Source organism: Sus scrofa, unplaced genomic scaffold, assembly GCF_000003025.6.
Source record: "Sus scrofa isolate TJ Tabasco breed Duroc unplaced genomic scaffold, Sscrofa11.1 Contig53, whole genome shotgun sequence".
NCBI lineage: Eukaryota > Metazoa > Chordata > Mammalia > Artiodactyla > Suidae > Sus > Sus scrofa.
The window spans coordinates 1029657-1038669 of NW_018085237.1; the positions used below are offsets into that span (position 1 = coordinate 1029657).

Below are 9013 nucleotides of genomic sequence, written 5' to 3' on the forward strand. Positions count from 1 at the left end.
CAAAAAAGCCAAAAAAAAAAAAAAGAAAAAAGAACTCAGGAAAACAAATAACATTATTTAGCACATTTACAGATTAAAAGAAAAGCATTATTATTGTTTCAAAAGAATTTTTAAAAGAATTTGATTAATTGTGGCTCTAAAAAAAAAAATCCAAACTAGAAACAAAAATGAACCATGTCACATAGTGAAAAAGAAATATTCCTGAAGCTCCCAGCAAATGTGTGCAGCATAAAATACTAGAAATATTCACATTATAACCAGAAATATGTAAAGATGCTCATAATTTACACTATTTAACAGTATATTGAAATCACTGCCAAAATTCTGAGACATTAAAAAAAGAGAGATGTAAAAAATGCAGAAAAAAAGAGAAGAAATACTGTCACTGCTTGCAGGCAAAACAGTCATCCACACAGTAAATGAAATCTTACCAGATATATATTTTTTTATTTTTAGAAAAAACACTGAAAGAGTTCAGCAAAGTAACAGTGTAGAAGATCAATGTTAAAAAATTCAATAACAAGCACTTATGAATCAATAGTGAAAAACCTCATATTCACCAACTATAATTGATACAATAACCATAAAATAAACCTACCAAGGAAACATCAAGATTTATATGAAGAAAAATATAAATTAGTGAATTTTACTAAAGCAAAGGAAGAAATGCCTAAATCAGTGAAAAAAATATTTTTTTATGTATTTCTCATGTATAACTGACTCAGACCAATTATAAAGATTCATTGCCTCCTGAGAAAGTAAAACTTAGCTTAGACTCCAGCGGTAAGAACCTGCATGGCCATTCTTCACGTGGGAATAGCAGATGCAGACAAGTCTACTGGGAAGTGAAGAGGGACAGAATTGCTCCCACAGTAAACCCTTTAGTTTCTAAAATTGTAGGTTAGCTAAAATATTTCTTTGTTATTAAACTAGCAAGATGAAACATACTACTCTGACCCGGAAGACGTAAATCTCATCGCCATAATGCAGGCGTCTCAACTTCCAGCACGGGGCCAGAGCTCCCTCCGCAGCTGGGATTTCCAGATACAACATTCCATAGCTCTCATCGCTTCCTAGATTCCAGGGAAACAGGACCCTGTGTCTGAGCTGTGAGCCTACTTTGATATAGATCCCTTTACATACAGCCTGCTTTGATTTGACCTTATCAAAATATTTCTTGATTTAAGTTTCACTTTGCTATATAGCAGAAATTGTCACACCATTGTAAATCAATTAGAATTTAAATAAATAAATAAATAAATTTCACCTAAACTCTACCCTTCTCAAAATCCTACATTAACTCTCTTTTACCTTTTCTCAGTGAGCCCAATGGTGCCTAGTGTGTGTGACCTGCTCATTGCAAATGGGTCCATAAAGCTGGCTTGGTCCAACTATAGGCTTGCTTCTGGTTGTCTCTGGCTGACTGAGCAAGGACACTCACTACATTAGTTGGTTAATTTAATGCAATTTTAGCTAACATCTATATATAATTATTAATGAAACAATCTGATTTAAAAATTTAAAAAGAAAAAATATTCAAAGCCCATGCTACTGCAGGGGTGGGGCCTCTGGATGGTAAGTTTTCACTGTCTTGAATGTTTCTTAAAAATCATGTACCTGATGATTTAGCAATCCCACTATTTAATATTTACCCTGAGGAAACACAGCATGGAAGAACAATGATGTCTACTTCACCATTGTTTTAAATGATGAAAAACTCAAGTCCATGTAAATATTGTCCAAAAGAGTAAGCACAAAATAAACCTCAGTAAAGTCACTCTATGGAATACTGTATAGAAATGCAGAAAATGGGTAAGCCTATATATACAAACATGGTTATTTTTTCCAATATATATGAAGGAGGAGCAAGTTACAGAATACTCTGTACAGCATGATTCTAGGAACACTTTTACTTTAATATTTTCTTTAATTATAATTATTTAAATATACATGTAAATAAAATAAAAGACTCTCTAAAGATTTACACCAAATGAGCAATCATAATTTCTGAAAACAGAGGAAAATTGAGCTGGATAATCTAGAAAATAAACTGGGAAAAATGAACTGGTGCATAATCAAAGAGGACTACATTTAGGTGCAATTTTAGGATTTTGTTATAAGGAACAAGTGCAGATTCATTAACCTTAAGTTAAAAAATAATCTAAAATAACTGTCATAATCTATAACAAGTCCATAAGGTATTTTAGCAATTTTTTTAAAGAGAACAAGGGAAAGAAAATAGTTACAGTCAACCTGGGGTAGGAACAAGAGGTAAGAACTAAAGCCTAGGAGGTAGAAAGTGAGAAAGAATTGCAAGTTATGCACTTGGAGTTCTAGATTTCTAAAACTGCAACAAGCTCAGAGCACTCCAGTGCCAACCTCGCCTTTATAAATAAGAAAACTGAGAACCTCAGATATCTGAACACCAGTTGCAGGTGGTGAATGTGCAATCCTTTCCCAGTGTGCAGTGCTAGAGCCTGTGATCAGCTTCCTGATACAACTGAGGCTGAAAGAATATGAACTGAAAGAATATGCAAGTCTTACCAGACTCTGCTGTGCAAATATCTGCCCATTTGATTTCCACCCATGTCTGCGGACAAAACATGTTGTTATCCCCATTTTACAGAGCAGGCAATCAGGGCCGTACATGTGGAAGCTGGAGCCTGAAGTCCCAGAGCTAATATCTCATGAGCATCATCTTAGATGAAGACACTGCCCTGTCGGAGTACAGAGCCTCTATCCTTTCAACAATGTCACTGTCCCAAAGAGGGAAACTTAGATTTCCGAGGGTCCCAACCCAATTCTGCTCATTCTTTGTGGGACATAGAATTGGTCAATGCCCAAACGCAAAGTTAACATTGAATGGTCTGTGGATTACAAAGAAAGCAGTGAAGCCCCAGAGAAATCCTAAATTCAGTCCAAGTCCACTCAAGTAAAGGGCTCTCAGCATCTGCAAACTATGGTCTCATTTCTAGGTCTTTCATTAACCTTCCCATCACATGTGTTGAGTGTGATGCTCATTAACTCAACGCCACATTCCACACAGATGGCACCACACCTGTGGTGGGTGGCCCAGCACAGTCTTTGGGACCTAAAGAGGGATTTCACTTGCCTATATAACCTCTTTGTGCATCTTACAGGATTTCACATTACTTCTTCCTAAATTTGGTGCAACATCCTAACTAGATGATACAGAAGATGTAGTAGTAGTAGTAGATATGGTAATAGATATAATAAACACTTTTTTTTTTTGGCTTTTATGGGCCACACCTGCAGCATGTGGAAGTTCCAAGGCTAGGGGATGAATTGGGGCTGCAGCTTCTGGCCTATTCCACAGCCAGAGCAATGCCAGATCTGAGCCTTGTCTGCAGCCCACACCACAGCTCATGGTAATGCCAGATCCCTAACCCACAGAGCAAGGCTAGGGATTGAACCTTTGTCCTTATACACACTAGTCAGGTTCATTACCACTGAGCCACAATGGGAACTCCATTTAAAATATCTGTCATTTATTTAGCCATAAATCCACATAACTCATTTGGAAATTCCTGACAATAAACAAAGGAGTAGAAATGGATAAAAGATCTAAACTTACATTTCAATAAGTTCCTTTCTTCTTAAGAGAATTAAAATCAAAATGGAATAAAAATTGTACTCTTTTTCAGCATAGATTTCATCTTCCCACCCCGAGTTGTGCCTCTGCACAGAGAGGAGGTCCGACCTTCTAGCCATCACTTGATTTTATTCTTGGTTTTCTTCTCAGGGAACTAGTAAGATTCCTGCTCTGAAACACATAATCATCCTCACGTGGACTGAAGTTTCCAGAAGTAGTTACATTATATTTTTTTTGGCTGTTGTTTTGGGAGGATTTATGTCCCTAAAGGGTGCCATACCTTGGGAATTTTATTAAGAGGGAAGTAAATGAAAATGTTCTTGCTGTTCTTAAACGCTTTAAAAAATCCTCTGGTATCAATGTATTTGTTTTCCCTGTTTGACTGGATGAACTTTTACTTATCCTTCTTAAACTACTTCAAGAGTAAACTTTAGTGCAATGATGTAATAATGGTTGAGTTTTCTCTACAAGAAGGATGACAGCATTTCTGGGACTGTTCAGCTAAAGTACATTATAGTAGAGAATCTGTCACCTTGTGATGGTTTATCTTTTTTCCAATACTGACCCAAAAATGTCACTGAGAATCAGAATGTGACAATAATCTCTATTATATTCATACAGGTTTTGTTTTTTCATGAAAAACTGAAAGAGGTTTCACTGACAAAGGAAGTTTCACTGACAAAGGCAAGCCCGACGCTACATTTTAAAGCTTTTACTGATGACTAATACAGGGAAACATGTATAAATCTTACATGTACTGCTCAGTGCTTAGTACAAAGCAAACACACACAGGAAACCATCATTCAAGTTAAGAAATAGATCTTCTCCATCATCTATGACATCCCTATTACTTGTCTTTAAGATCACTGTTTATTCTGTGAGCATCAGTGTGACTAGCAGAATTCCTAAATGGTCCAACAAAGATCCCTAATCTTTGTCTTAATCCCTGGAATCTGAGAATTTGATGAACTAACATTTGTATGATTATGCTCTATTATAGGGCACAGTTAACCTTAAAAGAGGGAGACTATGCTGGATGACTGGGTGGGTCCAGAACTTTCTCCAGCTGAGACCAGAGAGTCAGAGAGACATTGTTTTTCTGTTTGTTTTGTTTATATTTATCTTGGAGTTTTTTGGCTTGTTTTGTTTCTTGTTGCCACAACTGCAGCATATGGAAGTTCCCAGGCTAGGGGTCGAATCTGAGCTGCAGCTGTGCCACAGCCACAGCAATGCTAGATCCAAGCCACATCTGCAACCTATGCTGCAGCTTGTAGCAATGCTGGATCCTTAACTCACTGAGTGAGGTCAGGGATCTGACCTGAATCCTCACAAAGATAATGTCAGGTTCTTAACCCACATAGCCACAAAGGGAACTCCTAGACATGTGACTGCTGATCTGAAATGGAGAGGCCACATAAGAAGGAATGCAGGCAGCCTTAAGGATCTGAGAGAGGAACCTGGATGACAGGTGCAAGGAACAGGCACCTCGGCTCTACAACCACTAAGAACAGAATTTTGTCAAACACACAAATGAGGAATTCCTGTCGTGGCTCAGTGGTTAAGGAATATGCCTAGGAACCATGAAATTGTGGATTCGATCCCTGGTCTTGCTCAGTGGGTTAAGGATCCAGCATTGCTGTGAGCTGTGATGTTGGTCACAGATGCGGCTCAGATCCTGCATTGCTATGGCTCTGGTGTAGGCTGGTGCCTACAGCTCTAATTAGACCCCTAGTCTGGGAACCTCCATATGCCACGTTATAGCCCTAGAAAGGGCAAAAAGACAAAAAAAAAAGTTAAAAATGTATAGTTGAGATAGGGAAGGAACAGAATTATTTTAGGCAAAGAAGTCCAGAGACCCTCTTTGATGATATGATATGATGATTGAGCAGAAACTCAGATGAGATAAGGAGTGAAAGGCAACACTGCTCCAGAAGGAGGAAACAGAAAAAGAAAAGGCCAGGTAAGACCCCAGTATGACTGAAGAAATCCCACAGAGGAGGCCTCTAGATAGTACATACATCATTGTAAGGCAGTGCGCCTTAGCAGTGATTTACCGAAAAAGAAAGAAAGAAAGAAAGAAAGATCAGATTAAATCAGAATGCACTGTTTAATGCTACCAAGATAATCTGCCCAGATTTTTGTTTTATTTTTATGGTGCAAGGAGGCTTGAAGTGACTAGGAAATAATAGACCATAATTACTCCAGCATAATGTGCCTAGGAAGATCTCTTCTCCAAAGTAATTATTTTTATGAGTACTCATTTGCTCATAGTGAATCCCTTCTACCAACAATGCATTGCGTAACTTCTTCCTATTCTCAACTTTCCTTTAACAAAACATCTGCATCATAAAAAGAAAGGAGAAAATGATCCTGTGGATTAGCTTGCCAACACTGCCCTCTGTCCTAGAACACCCAAGGGTCCTGTTACTATTGCACAGGGTCCTTTCTCCTTTTATGGCCCAAATAGCGGCATCTGAGTCCATTATCCTAAACAGAATTTCTTCATTTTTCCTGATCCCTTTTTTAAAGAAGCTCTTATTTACTACCCTTGCTAAGATATACACCTCTATGCTCATCTTGATGCCTCAATTATTTCTGTCACAGAAATCACCCCAGACAGATAGTCATTTTGAATCTTTTTGCTTGATTACCTGTCTTTCTACTCTACTAGCCTGTAACTTCCATGAGAACTTCTCCTTCAATGTGAACAGCACACAATAAAGGCATATGTAAAAATTTGTTAAATTGATTACTGATTATAGCATCCTTTTACTCCCGTTTCTTCTTAACTGAATAGCAGCTTGACCCAAGTGTTATCCAACACAGACACCAAAACTGTCAGAAAGCATGGTGAAAAATATGCAAAACAAACAAAAACTTTAGGGCATTACTGACTTCCCATCCTTCAAAGTTAATGAGCTATAATGAAGTGTGTTTTAAGGAAAGTCCTCAGAGATGACAGGTTGTAGGTCTCAATGAATCTTACAATGAATGGTATATAAACACGGCTTATTCCCTTGTGTCTTGGATTTTTTATGATGTGCCAGAGAATAAAAGTGTGAGACCAAATCTTCATGGCTGTTTGGCTCATTATCTGTAAATACAGACCTAATATCCTGCCTATGACACAGAAGTCAATAAATAACAATACTAGCAGCATTTTATTAAAGAACAGGAGTGTGTTCTGTACTTCAAATGCACACATCATGTAATTATGGCAACAAAACTGTGACAAGTTACTACTACGACTTGAGGATATACAAGATATAGAGGATGTACAAGGCCTTAATGAAATATCTATGCCAAGCGAGAAGGTAGTATTAGAGGGCTATGGTCACATCATTCCTGAAAAATTCACTTTTTTCATTTTTACCAGTGCATAATTGACATATAATATTGTATTAGTCCAAGGTATACAACATCATGATTCATATGCACAATGATTACACAATATATTTATCAATTACATAAAGAGTTATGAACTTATTTCTTATGATGGCCCCTATTAAGATATACTCTCTCAGCAACTTACAAATAAACACACAATGCAGCATTATTAACTATGCTCACCATGCTATCCATTAGAGCCGCAGAACCAATACACTTTTTAACAGTTTATGTTTAAAAAGTCAAGGCCAAGATCACAAACAATGAGCACTCTTGACACACTGCAGGCAAAACAGAAGTATTGTTAAGCCACTGTTTGTGACTACAGCATTTATTTTCAGAATTTAACAAAGAATCTCTCATATCCTCGTCATAAAATGTTTTGGGTGTGAATAAAAATATTTTTAAAATCGTGGGATTCAATGATCTACTCATCTGAGCTGAAAGTTCTAAAATGCATCCCTACTGAATCAGAAATGAGGAAAAAAAAAGTGAGAAAATTGTGACCTAAAGGCACTGTGTGACTTGTCAGTGACACAGAGGGAGTTCTCAATGTAAAATTAGGACTTCCTATATACAGGCCATGCAGTTGCATCTTGCATACATGTTAGCTCCCAATCTGTAGTAAAATGGTATTCCAGTTTATTTACCCATAAGGAACTTATTCCTTTGACATGCTCTTCTGAATGAATTTTTGACTTCCTTGATTCTAAGGCTAGAGATGAGTGGATTCAACATGGGAATCACAGATGTGTAGAACAAAGAAACCACTTTGTTGATGTCCAAGGAGAAACTAGAACTTGGCCATACATAGGTAAAGAAGAGGGTCCCACAAAGAATGGAGACAGCTAAGTGTGAAGAGCAGGTGGAGAAGACTTTCCACCTCCCATAAGCAGAATGAATTCTCAAGATGGCCATGATGATGTAAGAGCAGGAGACCAAGATGATCACACTAGTGAGGACTCCTCCAGCTCCAGCCACGATGAAAAGTAAAAATTTATTGACCTGTGTGTCTGCACATGCCAAGGAGAAAACTGGAAGAAGGTCACAGAAGAAATGATTGATGATGTTTGAACCACAGTAAGGCAAGCAAAAGGAAAAAAACTGTATGAATCACAGCACTTATAAGACCCATGGCATAAGGCCCTACCACCAGCTGCACACAAACTCGCTGGGACATAATGAGTGCATACAATAGGGGCTTACAGATGGCCATATACTGATCGAATGCCATGGAAGACAAAAGGAAACATTCAGTCACTATGAACTGATTAAAAAAAAAAAAAACATAACTGAGCAGCACAACCAAAGAAAGAGATGATTTTTTTCTCCAGAAATATGTCAGTAAACATCTTGGGACCAAGGAAAGAAGAGGAACAGACATCCACAAAGGACAAGTGGCTAAGGAAAAAGTACATGGGGGTGTGGAGTCAAGAATCCATCCTGATGACAGTGACTATCCCCAAGTTTCCCAGTAGAGTGACAAGATAAACCAAGAGAAATATCACAAAAAGAACCACCTGGTGCTGGAAGTGATTTGCCAAGCCCACAAAAACAAACTCCATCACCAAAGTTTGATTTCCATAATCCATTTCTCCAATCTAAGCTGTAATGAAAAAGAGAAAGATTTTTCCTTTGAGTCAATTCATAACTGGACTTCTTGAGTTTAAAAATGAATATAGCTTCTATGTTTTTATCTTTCATGGGGTAGACTGTCAAATAACAGTCCTGATGTTGACTTCTTGTCTGTCATCCTATCTGCTAACTCTCTGTGCAATACTGAGTCACCAAATCTCACTGGGTTTTCAGTTTTTCTTGATCAAAACAGGATTTTTGAAGAGAAGCATACATTTTATAGGTGTAGAAATGGCCTCTGGAGATTATCTAAGGCAAGTCCTCTAACTATGCCAGATTATGTTTCTAAAACCCCTGCCTTTGAACCAAGGGTGTTTTAAAACACATTTCATAGGTGAAGTATTTTATGTGACCTTTATGAATTCAGGCTGACAGTTC

At 37.6% G+C, this 9013-nt stretch overlaps 1 pseudogene; it reads right to left on the minus strand.

Moving 5' to 3' along the window:
• Window positions 1-7642: 7642 nt before the first annotated feature.
• LOC110258889 lies at window positions 7643-8592 on the minus strand (annotated as a pseudogene).
• Window positions 8593-9013: the final 421 nt, after the last annotated feature.